A 13,688-nucleotide genomic window follows, 5' to 3' on the forward strand; every position below is an offset into this window, starting at 1 on the left:
CTTTTGATTTTTGTCTATCTACACTTGAACCCCTCCCCTCTACCCCCCTCCCTCCCTCTTTTTCTTGTTTAGCGTGGGCTATATTTTTGTCGATTTCACCTAGGAATTTTATTTTATTTTATTTTTTTCTCTCTTTCTTCCATATCAAAGTAACGTGAGGTATAGTTGAATGAATGTCAATACTCAATATCACAATTGAACCAATTACTTGTGAATTTGAAGTATATCTAATGTTTCAAAACATATGATGTGTATTAAGTTATACAGAGTGTGTAAAATTGCAAATCAACTTAACTAGATTGTTAGGTATTGGTTGAATTATGTCGAGCTCTGTTATATTCTTATAGTTGTCATTTTCTTCTCCTATTTGTACTTGGAAAGTACTTTGTAAATTTATGAATAATATTTAGTATTTCTCATATTTGTAAATTTTCTCAGTGTCGGTAGATTTTTTTTATTTGCTTAATTCACTATTATGTACACATAATCATATATTGATATATATGTTATATATTTGTGTAGATGAATGAAAGAATACCTTACAAAAGCAAAAGAGAACCACCGATGACGGCTCAACTACATGATAATATAATCTTGGACTTGATAAATTGTTTATCTTGAGAGCTAATTTATGTTGGTAATTATATTTAGATACTTTATCTAGCTTGTATCGTTTGGACAACAACTTTGTTTTAGGAAATTATAGAATACATTATTATGTAATGTTAATAGATTATGAATGAAATTTATAGTATTTAATGTGCTATGAAGTATTTCATGTATGTGGATTTCAATTAAAAATGAGTACCTGAAGTAAAAATTATCAAAATCTAATTAATTTACAGATTATTTTGAGCAAAAAGTTCCATCTTTTATAGTCACGAGGGAAAACTATAGAAAAGTTTATATAGCAAGAAAATAAATGCTATCAAAAGTTTATTACAATAAAAATAGTAATTATTAATGATTAATAATATTGTTATAGCATACAATTATAGCTATAAGTACAATATAATAGCCTTAAAAAAAGGCTATTATCTATTAAAGATAACACATTCTAGTAGTTGTATACACATATTATAGCTTTAAAAAAAAGCTATCAAATGTTTTTATAGATACATATAAGTCATGTCTTCATACTCTATTATAGCATCCATTATAGCTCTACAAAAACATTATAAAAAGTTCCAGATTTTTAATACACATGGGCTGTCAGGACCTTCGAAAAAGGTTATAAAAGGTGTACTATAGCTTTTTCGTTAGCTATCATATCCATTATTTCTTGTAGTGCCTATTAAATGCACCCTTAAAGCTACTCAATGTTTTAACAAAAATCATGTATCCCCAATCGTAACTACACAAATCCTCTAACTCATCTTTGAGTCCCAACATGGTCTAGTCCATATGTTGCCTCATTTCCCTTTCCATCATCGCCATCAATGAAATAGAATAAGACCATCTTCACTGCATCCTCATCACTCTGAAACTCAAGGTCCTGAAAACCCTTGTCCAATTTAGTCCCGTTCATGTTAGTCTTATCCCCCAAGTATAACTGCCTATATCTCAAAACTTTATCCTATTTAAACTCAATTACACGCCTGAGCCTATATCTCAACCCCGTCACTATATCAAGCTCGTCATGGCAAAAAGAGACCTTCTTCCCAAGTAACTTAAAGCTAATTACATCTTCCTTATCTTTTTGTACCTCCCTCAATAGAATATAGTGGCATAAAGAACCATTAAAAACTAATTTAACATCTAAAAAATGCCTGAAAACAGTTTGCCTAAACATGTATAACTGTCTGGTGATAACTTTTACTTAATATTTGAGACCTTTTTGCCAGATGAGCACAACAATTCAAATTTGCAGGGACATAGTTAGAACAATGAATTTTAGTTACCAATGTCATCTGTAACATAGAGCACAAAACAGAAACATTTTGGACAATCAATTAGACAAAACAACAACAAAACAAAAGCATCATCTATAGAAACTACCTTAAATCTCAGGGAAAACTCGGTCGAGATTGTGGTTTATTCATGAAGAACTTGGGAAATTTACACCAACGTGCTACGAGATTAAGGTCTTAGATCCACTATGTATAAAATCTTGGGGCATTCTTAGGCCATATATACTAGAGATTTTAAACAGAATGGTGCTAAAAACTCAACAGTCAACCAAATCTCAAGACACATTCAATGAGTCTCAATGAAACTTCATCCAATCCCGACTAAGATGCAACTGAAATTCAAGCGTCATATAATGAAGTCTCTAGAAAAACATCAAATTAAGCCAAGATACTTTAAAAAAAAAAAAAAACAAAACATGGAAAAAACACAAATACATAACCCAGATTTCTCAGATATCTTAGACAACTGCTAAAAACCCCAACAAAGGTTAAATTAAAACTAAAGTATCTATCTAAATGAAAGAAATAGTAGAATACCTCAATAAAACGAGGCTTAAGGATGCAGATAATCGTATTAAGGATACAAATAACAGTAGGGATGAGCTAAATTTGAAAGTAAGTGAAGCGAGAACTCGGACAAAGTGAGGGCCTAAAATGATTTCCGTAAAGACGAAGAGTTTTTTTCAATAAGGGTATTTTCGTCATTTCACAAGATTGCATCATTTGTATTCCTCACGTTTAAAATGCAATCTTGATAACGATTTCACCTGAGAAGACCTAAGAAAAACCATTTAAACAATTATTAAGAAAGGATGTTATTTTGGTAATGTCAAAACATTAGGGGGTTATTTTGGACAATTTTCCAACAATATATATATATATATATATATATATATATATATATAGCCTATTCATTAGGTAAAATGCACTTTTGGTCCCTAAGGTTTGAAATTGATGTCTATTTGGTTCTTTGAGGTTTCAAAATGAACACTTTAGTGCCCAAAGCTTGAGAAATGGTTCTAACTAGTCCTTGAAGCTACGTGAGCTGTTAGTTGACTGATGGTAAAGGGATGTGGCCGTTAAATGATGAGCTAACTAACTTGTTTCGAAAGAAGTTGATTTTTTTTTTTGTGACGTGGCTTTCCTCTTCTTCACCTCTTCTCCATCATCTTCTTCAACTTTCCCCAACCTCGATCTAATATTAAATTAATAAAATTATTATTTCTAGTGGCCTCCATCTTCGTCCCCTTCCACTTACCGTTGTCTCACACCTATCTTGTTTCTATAATTATTGCCCCGATCCTCTACTATTATATAGTCGGGATATTCATTGTCTGGATATAAGAACTCAAGCCACCATTTATGTTTTTTTATCTCTTTAAATTTTGTTATATTGGGATTGGTGTCCTAAATCTCTATTGTATTATCGTAGTTTGTAAACATTGTATAAAAAAATTGTTATTAATAAAATAAACGTTATTTTATGAGCATACACTCAATCCAACAAACTAAGATCCTAGGTTATTTTATATAATTAAAACATGTATGTAGAGACATACGGGCGGATCATGTTTAAATGATAACCTAAACGGTCTATAGTAGATGGATAAGGTTGGGTACCTTATCCTTGTGACACTGCGGATATGACCGGCTTTGTAGATGTTACAAGTGTTGTAAAGTGTTTCAAATGATCTGATCCTGATCATTCATGTGGAGACATATAAGCGGGGATATCCTATATAAAGAGTTTATAGAAGACCGAACCATGAAATGACTAGTCTCATTATATAACACCATTAATAATAGAGACTTACATTTCACTAGGTTGACCATAGATGAATGACCTAAATCCTAAGTGAATTGTGAATTCCTGCCTATGAAGGCAATCTTTTGATTTGTATGGGTGAGAGTGGTCAAATTGTCAACTCAATATGCCTACCATTTTGGAGATTCGTCTTATTGGGGAGCTGGGAACATCTACACAAGACGAAATTCACTCATTTCCTGATGTTGGGGTAAGTAGATAAATTACTCTCTTAAGGGTTGATTCTAGGGCTTAAACATTGTGGTCACACCCTCTCTTGGCTTGAGAGGGACTTGGTCATAGTTGGACTATGACTTATTGTTCATTAGAAGGATCGGTGGTACTTAAGGAGTTAGATGTAACTATATGGACAAAATGGTAATTCTGGCCAGTTGTACTTACGAGCAATTTGTGAAGAGTCATCGCACTATTGACTGGTTATATCTAATAGACACAAAAATTTATCTATAGTGCGAAGAGTGCAGTTGTCAGTCTTTAATGGAGTGACCGGTAGTTAATGGATGTTGGGTAATATAATTAAAAAGTTTAATCAATTATCCAAGTACCATTGGAGTTTTAATCTATAGGTCCATAGGGTCCCCTCTATTGCTCAATAAAGATTATTGATAATTAATTTTGGACTAGTTTGAATTGTTCAAAATAATTGAGGGAATTAATTATATGTGATATAATTGATATAATGTATTTGATACATTATAATATAAAGTTTATTTGAGAGGAATTAAATATTTGAATATGATTCAAATATTAATTATATGGATGCGATTCATATAATTAAATTTAGTATAAATGTGATTTATATTAAAAATCATAAGTAATTGAAAGAATTAAAACTATAACTTATATTGTATTTGATACAATTTAAAAACTATAGGTTATATATTATATTTGATATAACATATAGTGTGTGTATATATAGTAAGTTGATTTATANGTTATATATTATATTTGATATAACATATAGTGTGTGTATATATAGTAAGTTGATTTATATGTATAATTATTAATTAAATTAAATTAATTTTAATTTAATTAATGGGAGGGAGTTACAACTTCTTCCCCTTAATTCTCTTAATTCAAAGTTGTAGTTGACGTTTTCATTAGTCTTCTTCCTCTGTTTTTAGAGAGAGTTTTCTCTTTCTCCAAGAAAAATAAAGAAAAGAGAAGAGTTCTCTTCTCTCTCTCATCTTCTCCTCCCTTTTCCCAAAAAGTACAGAACCCACCACTCCTGCATATTCTCATTCTCTAAGGAGAATATATGAGATTCTCTCGTGGTGGTGACCATTTGTTTTGCTGGAAGTTTTTGGAGATTGAGATCCAGAACGAAGGGTTCGTGATCTGGATTGAAGGAATTCGTGAAGACCATTTGGCTTCAAGGGTTAGTTGTTTCATTCCTAATTCTCTTCTTAAAATGCATGTTATAGAATTTTATTGTAAAGCATAATATTTTGTCTTTGATTTGTAAATTGGGATTATGTAAAAAATAATAATAATAATAATAATAAAAAAGGATTAAAATTGGGACTGCCCCACTTTCTGCACAAGGATCTTCACTAGTTTCCTTCATGTTCTTCACTTCGTGGTGTTCTGATTTTTTTTATTAATGCACATTGTGATTGATTTTAACAAAAAAAAAAAAAAATCAATTAATTTCATTCGTACATGAAACTTTCTTCTAATTAATTTCATTCGTAAATAAAAAATGGGATGAGAATTTGTTTCGCTTCGATTGTTTTCACTTTCGCTTTTATCATTTAAATAAAAAATTCAATTATCTCATTTATTCTTTACCTAACAACATAGTCTTTATTCTTCATTGGGGGCGATGGCAATAATTATAAGAGGCAATCCTGTAAATAACATGAAGAGCAAGGGCAAAGAAGACAATCCATCAAAAACTATCCTAACAAACATCAACAAAATCACATGATGGCTCCCTCTCTTTATTTGACAAGTGTACATCTACTTTAATTTAAGATTCGTTTATTATTTCTTGTGTAAAAAGGTGAAACCCTAGCTTTTGTGAATTTTCCTCTATATAAAAGGAAACTTTTTCCTTCCTCGTTTAATAAAAGAGAAAAAGACAGCACTAAAACCCTTGGGTAATATCGTGATCTTTTAGATTTTTTTCCTTTTTTTTTAATTTTTGTTTTGGTATCAGAGAAATCTATGGTCCTCGCCTTGTGAGTCACCCCGTCTACTATGAGTCAATCCATGCTCTTCTTTAGCAGCCCTCATCTTAACCAACTGATTAACAAGGTTACCTCAATAAAGCTGGAATGGGGTAATTGTCTACTGTGGAGGAACTTCGCTTTACCTATCCTAAGAAGCTGTCGATTGAAATCATGTCTCATTGGTGAGAATGTTTGTCCACCAAAGTGCCTCGATTCCTCCTCCAATCCCATACGTAGTTGTTTCACAACCTGCAATAGGAGTCATCTCCGAAGGATCGTCATCTACTACAGCACCAGAAATACCCTAAATTGGCACATCCCTTGCATCAAGCTCCACCTCCTCTCAAAAGGTAAATCCTCTTTATAAATCTTGGATTGCATCATATCAGTTATTAATTAGTTGGTTGTATAACTCTATGAGTTCCAAGTTATGGGCTATGAAAACTCAATGGATTTGTGGGCAGCAATACAAGAGTTGTTTGGTGTACAGTCCAGGGCCGAAGAAGATTTTTTTTCGTTAAGTGTTTCGACAAACCCATAAAGGATCTCTCAACATGTCGGAATATTTGAGAATAATGAAGATGCACACGTAACCTTGAGCAAACAACGAGTCTTGTCCCTACAAGAGCCTTAATATCCCAAATCCTTTTGAGATTAGATGAAGAATATAATCCAAGGCAGGCCTAGTATCTCATGGTCTGATGTGCACAATGAGCTCCGTGTGTTTGAGAAAAGGTTAGACTATCAAACCTCTCAGAAGAACTCAATTTCTTTTAACAACTCTCCTTTTGTGAATGTAGCAAGTAGTACCATTTAGAAGAACTCCAATGGAAATAGGCAACGTGGAAACAATGGTCAAAGTAGCAGACAACAACTTAATAACTATCACAAAAATCAAAGAGGAGGAGGTGGACGAAACCATGGCAGAAACCGACCGATTTATCAAGTTTGTGGCAGGTATGGACACTCTGCTGATGTTTGCTATCACCGTTATGATAAGGAGTTTTGTAAGTCCAGCAAATGAAGCCAAAGGAGGTACTTCAATGCAACAAGTTGCTAAAAACCAGAACACTCCTCCCTTTGCTTTTGCTGCTCAGAACACCCTGTTTTCTTTTCCTCCAACTCATAACACTGCTACAAATCCTTAAACCACCATTGATCCAAATTGGTATATGGATAGTGGAGCGACCAGTCATGTGACTGAAGACTATAACAACATGGCTCAGACGTCTGACTATGGAGATGCAAATAGTTGTTAGAAATGGTAATGCATTAAATATATCCCACATTGGTAAAGCATGTTTAAAAATTGATAATGGCTCCCTTACTCCTGAAAATATTCTATGTGTTCCTGAAATAGCAAATACTTTAGTAAGTGTATCCAAATTAGCTAAAAATAATGATGTTTTTGTTAAGTTCCATGCTAATATTTGGCTTGTGAAGAATATTGATACGGGTAGAGTGGTGCTGAAGGGGGACCTTGAGAATGGGCTCTACAAGCTGAATACAAGAGGTTTTGTTATTGGAAATGCTTCAGGTGTTGCTTGAAAAAGCACTAGGATGACTCGTCACTTGATATACGGATGTTAAACGGAAAGCATTAACAATCACTGAAACAACAAAAATACTAATAACAAGTAAACAAGTAGAGAAACACAGAAGTTAATAACCCAGTTTGGTGACGAACCACCTACATCTGGGGGGCAGTGTGCCCAGGAAAGAGAATCCACTAATATTAAAGAGTTAAGTAGTTTACAATGCAGTACTTATCTGTAATACATGATCACTACAGTGACTCACGTAGAGCTCAACTCACTAATCACCTAGGCTCCCCTAGAAGTGAGACTTCTTTAAAGTGTACTTTGTTGGAAAGGTATCAGCACGCAGTGGAAGCGAAGAGAATCGATAAGCACTCTAATTAATTAATTTTGGCATAAAAGAAAACATGCTTAAATAGAATTTTGGCATAAAAGAAAACATGCTTAAACAGAATTTAATGGGTTTCAAGACATACCTTTGAAGAACCTTTGAAATCTTGATTTTTAACGCAAAATCCTCCAAATCTTTGTGCATACCACCACAAGATCTTCCCTACTATTCTCTTTATAAGCTGGAAAGGGAACTTGGAGAATGCTCACTGCAACAACCCAAATGAAGAACACTTTCTTCTACCCGAATTTTCAGAAAAATTCAATCGGTTGCCATCCTTCAACTTCACTCCAATCTCTTCAATATATTGTAGACTATCATGCAAAAAGATTTGCTGCATGAGTCATGCTTGGAGTAATTGAAGGTTGAAGATAATGGGTTCTTTGTGAGCAACTTTGAAGATGAAGATGAAAAATCAAAATTTTCCTTTTTGTGTAATTTTCTATTTCCAAAATCTAAAATTTATTTTAAAATGATATTTTATTTCTAAAATCAAAATTTATTAATTTTACAAATTAATTTCATAAATTAATTTTCAAATAAAATCAATAAATAATTATTTAAACTTTTTAAATAATTTTAATTAATTTAATATCCAATATTAAATTAATTTTTACACAAATCCATTTTTATATATTTAAATCATATTTAAATATATATTCTTCAGTTCTGTTTGATCCTAATTTGAACGTTTCAAATTAACTTATCACGCTACTCTAGAGCTAATCCATTTCCGAGCTAGTAGGGGGACCTTGTGGACCTACAGATCATGGGCTCCAACGATCCGAGATTAATCGGCTAAACTCATTAGATCGATCTAACCCCCATTTGTTAACTAATGGGTCACTCTACTAAAGCCCATAGTTGAACTCCTCTCACGGTAAATATATTATGTCCACTCGATATAACCATGATTAGTAAGTCAACCCTTCCCAGGTTATTCCTAATAACGGCTGGGTCAAATCTCTGTTTTACCCCCGAAATTACCTTTTGTTCCTTAAATCCCCACTGTTCCCCTAATGAACAATTGTTTTGTGATCCAATCAACAAAACAAAATCCCTCTCAGGCCAGTGAAAGGGTGGGGCCCCTTGTTCATGACCCAGAATCAACACTTAAGAGAACAACCTCTATAATATCCCTAATAGCAGGTAGAAGTGAATTCTGTCTTGCACCCTGTGTCCCCAACTATCTATCCAGTCTTACCCCTGAAATGGAAGGTTTATTGAGCTGACGCTGTTGAGCCAATCCTCACCTATGCAAATCCAAGGATAATTCCAAATAAACAGGAGTTCATAGTTAGCTCGGGACTAAGGTCAAGTTACCTAGGTCATCGCTTTAAAATAGTCAATTTTAAATAGTAAACAACGTTATAAGTAAGAGTGACTAATTTCGTGATCCGATCTTGTACAAATCCTTTTGCACAAGGACACCCCCACTCCTCATGTCCTAACATGAATGAATTAGGATCACTTCGTTTGTAGCACTTTACAATTCATTGTAATAACTACAGAGCATGCCGCATCCAATAGTGTTACCAGAATAAGGTATCCAATCTTATTCATATATTATAGATCATTTTGACTATTTACTCGAACCTAATCCACTTTTATGTCTTCACATAAAGTTCAAGTACTCATCCAATAGTCAAGGGACTTTTAGGTTTATTGGATTTCTGTTAAGCAATACATCTATTCAATAACACACCTTATTGAATTTTTCAGAATAAGTTCCATTGTTTACATACCATGAGTTTTAGGACATAAAACCCAACATACTTAGAATTCCCCTAAGCTTGACAATAATAATGTTGATCAGCTCGGCATCCAACAATGAGTGAGACTCCTCTCACGATGATATCTTTTCTCAAGTCAACGAACTCCCTTCACTGAAGAATCTTAGGATCCCTCTAAGATGGAGAACTCTTTCTCCGAAGCTAAATCTTAGGCTCTCTCTAAGATTGAGAATCCCTTCTCTGGTAGCAATGGCCTAGGCTCCCCCTAAATCTTAATTTACTTCAGCTTGTTACACTTCAACGGTTGAAGAACTTGCACAGTGGGATGAAGAGCAGCCAGGAAGAACATAACGATGCATAACAAGGGGTGTAGAGTAGAAAACGTCTTGCTTGATTAACAAAAAATGGAAACCCTAAATGATCAGTATAATTCTCCTTTAATAATTGTGTCCAAGAAAGGAAAAAATCCCCATTTGGAATAGGTAGATCGCATTTCGATAAAGGAAAATACCAGACAAAATACTACACCTGGATATTTCCATGTAAGAAAAATATTCTGCAAGAAGATACTCTGATGTCACAGATAGATGTTAAGACTTTATTCGAGACATTTGCATACATCACTGTCTTAAAAAAATATAAAGCCAACTAAACAAGACTCTAACAAATTCCCCATTTGGCTTATATTTTTTTTATAGGCAGAACAAAAACCAACAACCAATTATCAATAAGAAAAGGATGTCTGAAATAAACGCTTGACAAAAAGTATAACACCATTGGGAACAACATAAAAAAAGCCCAAACAACAAGGGCTTCCAGAATAAAAGAAACCATAAACCAAGAATCTAAAGCAATACCAAATCAAAAATAGATTTAACAAAATATTAAACAACAAAACCAAACTAGGAGCAAACCAAACACAACACCCACAACCAAACACTCCCACTTTTTGGCTGTAAACAAAATCAACTCCTCGGTTGAGAAGAAGATGCTTCTCCATCCTTGGACAAGATAGACCCCATAATCTGAAGAACCTCATGTTGGTTTTTATGTCCTAAAAACTCGCAGTTTGTAAAATGATAAACATTTTCTATTATCAATATACTTATTATTGATCTTATAAATTGTATGAAAGTCTAAATCCAATAAACTAAGACCCATGACTATTGTATGAGTACTTGAACTTTATGTGGAGACATAAGAGTGGATCGGGTTCGAGTAAATAGTCAAAATGATCTATGGTACATGAATGAGGTTGGGTACCTTATTCTGGTAACACCATTGGATACGGCTTACTCTGTAGTTGTTATAAAGAGTTGTAAAGTGCTACATACGATGTGATCCTAATTCGTACATGTTATGACATGAGAAGTGGGGGCGTCCTATGCAATGAGTTTGCATAAGATCCGGGTCAAGAAATAAGTCAGTTTTACTTTATAACATTGTTTACTGTTTAAGACTGACTATTTCACCTAAATGACCTAAGTAACTCGATCTTAATCCTGAGTTAACTATGAACTCCTGTTTATTCGGGATAGCCCTTAGATTTGCATAGCTAAGGGTTGGCTCAACATTGCCGGCTCAATAAGACTCCCATTTCAGGGTTAAGACCGGATAGATAGCTGGGGACATAGGGTGCAAGACGGAGTTCACGCCTACCCAATTTAGGGTTAGAAGAAAGGTTGTTCTCTCAAGTACTGAATCCAGGTCTTGAACAAGGGGCCTCACCCTCTCACTGGGGTGAGGGAGTTTGGTTTGGTGATTGGATCACAAACCAGTTGTTCATTAGAGGATCAGTAGAGACTTGAGGAATAAGACATAATCTCGGGGGTAAAACAGATATTTGACCCAGCCGTTATTACGAACAACCTGTGAAGGGTCGACTTGCTGATTATGGTTAAATCATGTGGACATAATATATCTACAGTGAGGGGAGTGCAACTATGGACTTTAATGGATGACCCATTAGTTAACGAATGGAGATTAATCTGGTCTAATGAGTTTAGCCAATTAATCTCTGGAGCCCATGATCTATAGGTCTGCAAGGTCCACCTATTAGCTCGTAACAAACTAGCTCTAGAATAACGTGATAAGCTAATTTGAAACGTTCAAATTAGAATTGAGAGAATTAGTAATTATATGAGATATAATTATGTTTAATTTTAGAATTAAACGGTAGAGGAGAATTTATATATTTAAATATGATTTAAATATATCAAGATGGATATGCGTTAAAATTAATTTAATATTTGATATTAAATTAATTAAGTTTTATTTATTAATTCATTTATGAAATTAATTAATTTTTTTTCATTTTTTAAAAATAAAATAGATTTTTAAATCAAAATTTTATTTTTGAATAAAATTGAAAAAAGAAAAGAAAACAAAAACACAAATGGAAAAATGGATTTTTCCATTATCCATCACTTAACTAGCTCACTCATGTTGCATTATCTTGCCTTTGTCTTCTCTAAGCATGAGCTGCAACTCATGTAGCTCTTCTCGCATGTTGATCTGCAATATAATGAGAAGATTGGAGTAAAAATCGTGCATGCAATCAAAAGGTTTTTGAGAGAAAAACTGATTGAAGAAAGGTTCTTCAACCTTGTTGCAGTAGTGAGCTTTTCTTCTTCATCCCTTGATTCAAGCTTGTTTTGAGTCCCACAACTCAATCTAAAGCACCAAGAGAATAATGGGGAAGATCTTGAGGTGGTCTACAACAAGATATGTAGAAGATTGCAGCTGAAGATGGAGCTTTAAAGAAGTTCTTCAAGAGGTATGTCTTAAAACCCATTTTTCTGCAGAAACATGCATTATATTATGCCAAAATTAGTGAATTTGAATGTTTAGATGATCCTTATTCTTTTGCTGCATTTGATACAATCCTACACCTCATCAACCTTAGTCTTTCTCTCTTGAAGTTTATGCATTACAGACTTAGGGTTACAAGATTCATTTGGGAGTAGGTGTAAGATATGTCTACCAAAAGAAGAATCAATTAAAGCTCTACTTGGACCATGAAGATGATGAGTCGTGGTGTTAGTATCTAGATCAGGAACATGGTGTCCTAGCAGAAGCTTTGGGTTGATGGAGAAGAGACTTGGAGAAGACCCAATAGGTTCTACGGGAGATAGAAGATCAGGCTTCTGGGATAGTAGAATACCGCAGATAAGGCGAGGAAAGGAAATAGGCAACTTTAGAGTTGTGGAACTAAAATGCCTTTTAATCTAGTTCAGCATAATCACACCATAATTGAACTGAGCTTGAGTCTCTATTTGATACAACAAGGTTGCAAGAGCAATGGATAAGCCCGATTTGTGAAAGATGGGTCCCAATTATAAATGTCAATCTTGTGCAGTAGAGCATATTTAACATTCAAAACAGTTGTTGGCAATTGACCCCTTCATGGCCAAATGGAACGGGCCCCTCCAGTCAGTTCAAATACTAAATCTCTGAGGGAAGGACACTGTTCCTTCACATTCTTAAGCACATTTCAATGCAAAAATTGATTGGTCACAGCAGTAGAGAAAATAAATGGATGACGTCTAATATGCACCCTCTGGTAATCTGGGCTGGCTGAATCTACGAAACTAGAGGGAAGATTCACAATAAACTCATAAACAAGATGAAGATAGTAGAGACAAGTTCAAAACAGTCCGTTCAAGTCCAACACCATGGATCAACTCCATAAGCTCAACACATTCTTGAGTATGGTTAGATAAGTCTTTCTCATCCACAATTTTGCACTTAACAACATACTTTCATAGACTGGCACCCTCCTCAGAGTAGAAGGAAACACCATCTAATAGAATAAAGGGAACGTTGGAAGTAGCTTATTGTTTTCTTTTGGCCTAAGAAGGGGCTCTAGTGACATGAGCAGAATCAGTATCATCATTGTCTAAGGTTCTTTTGAAACCTCAGTCTGAAGTTTCTTCAGAAGTAGATTTCTTAGATTCATTCTCAGACATCTTAGATAAGGCATCTGTTGGGGTTGATGCCCTAAATCTCGTGAGTTCTTTAGTTTGTAATTGTAATATACAAACATTTTATTTATTTAATAAAATATGAGATGTTTTATTCAAAATTTAGTAATATTAACCCACAAACCAATAAACTA

The 13,688-nt window shown here is 34.0% G+C and overlaps 1 long non-coding RNA gene across 2 annotated transcripts; it reads left to right on the forward strand.

Annotated features, from left to right (window-relative positions):
• The first annotated feature begins 4,818 nt into the window (after positions 1 to 4,818).
• On the forward strand, positions 4,819 to 7,336 carry LOC120069240. 2 transcript variants are annotated; one of them, XR_005479479.1, is made up of 3 exons: positions 4,819 to 5,113; positions 5,539 to 6,259; positions 6,374 to 7,336. It is a non-coding gene; the product is annotated as an uncharacterized LOC120069240 (long non-coding RNA). The 2 variants fall into 2 exon arrangements; XR_005479478.1 differs by having other exon boundaries at positions 4,830 to 5,113; positions 5,897 to 6,259.
• Positions 7,337 to 13,688: the final 6,352 nt, after the last annotated feature.

This window comes from Benincasa hispida, unplaced genomic scaffold (assembly GCF_009727055.1).
Source record: "Benincasa hispida cultivar B227 unplaced genomic scaffold, ASM972705v1 Contig285, whole genome shotgun sequence".
Classification (NCBI taxonomy): Eukaryota; Viridiplantae; Streptophyta; class Magnoliopsida; order Cucurbitales; family Cucurbitaceae; genus Benincasa; species Benincasa hispida.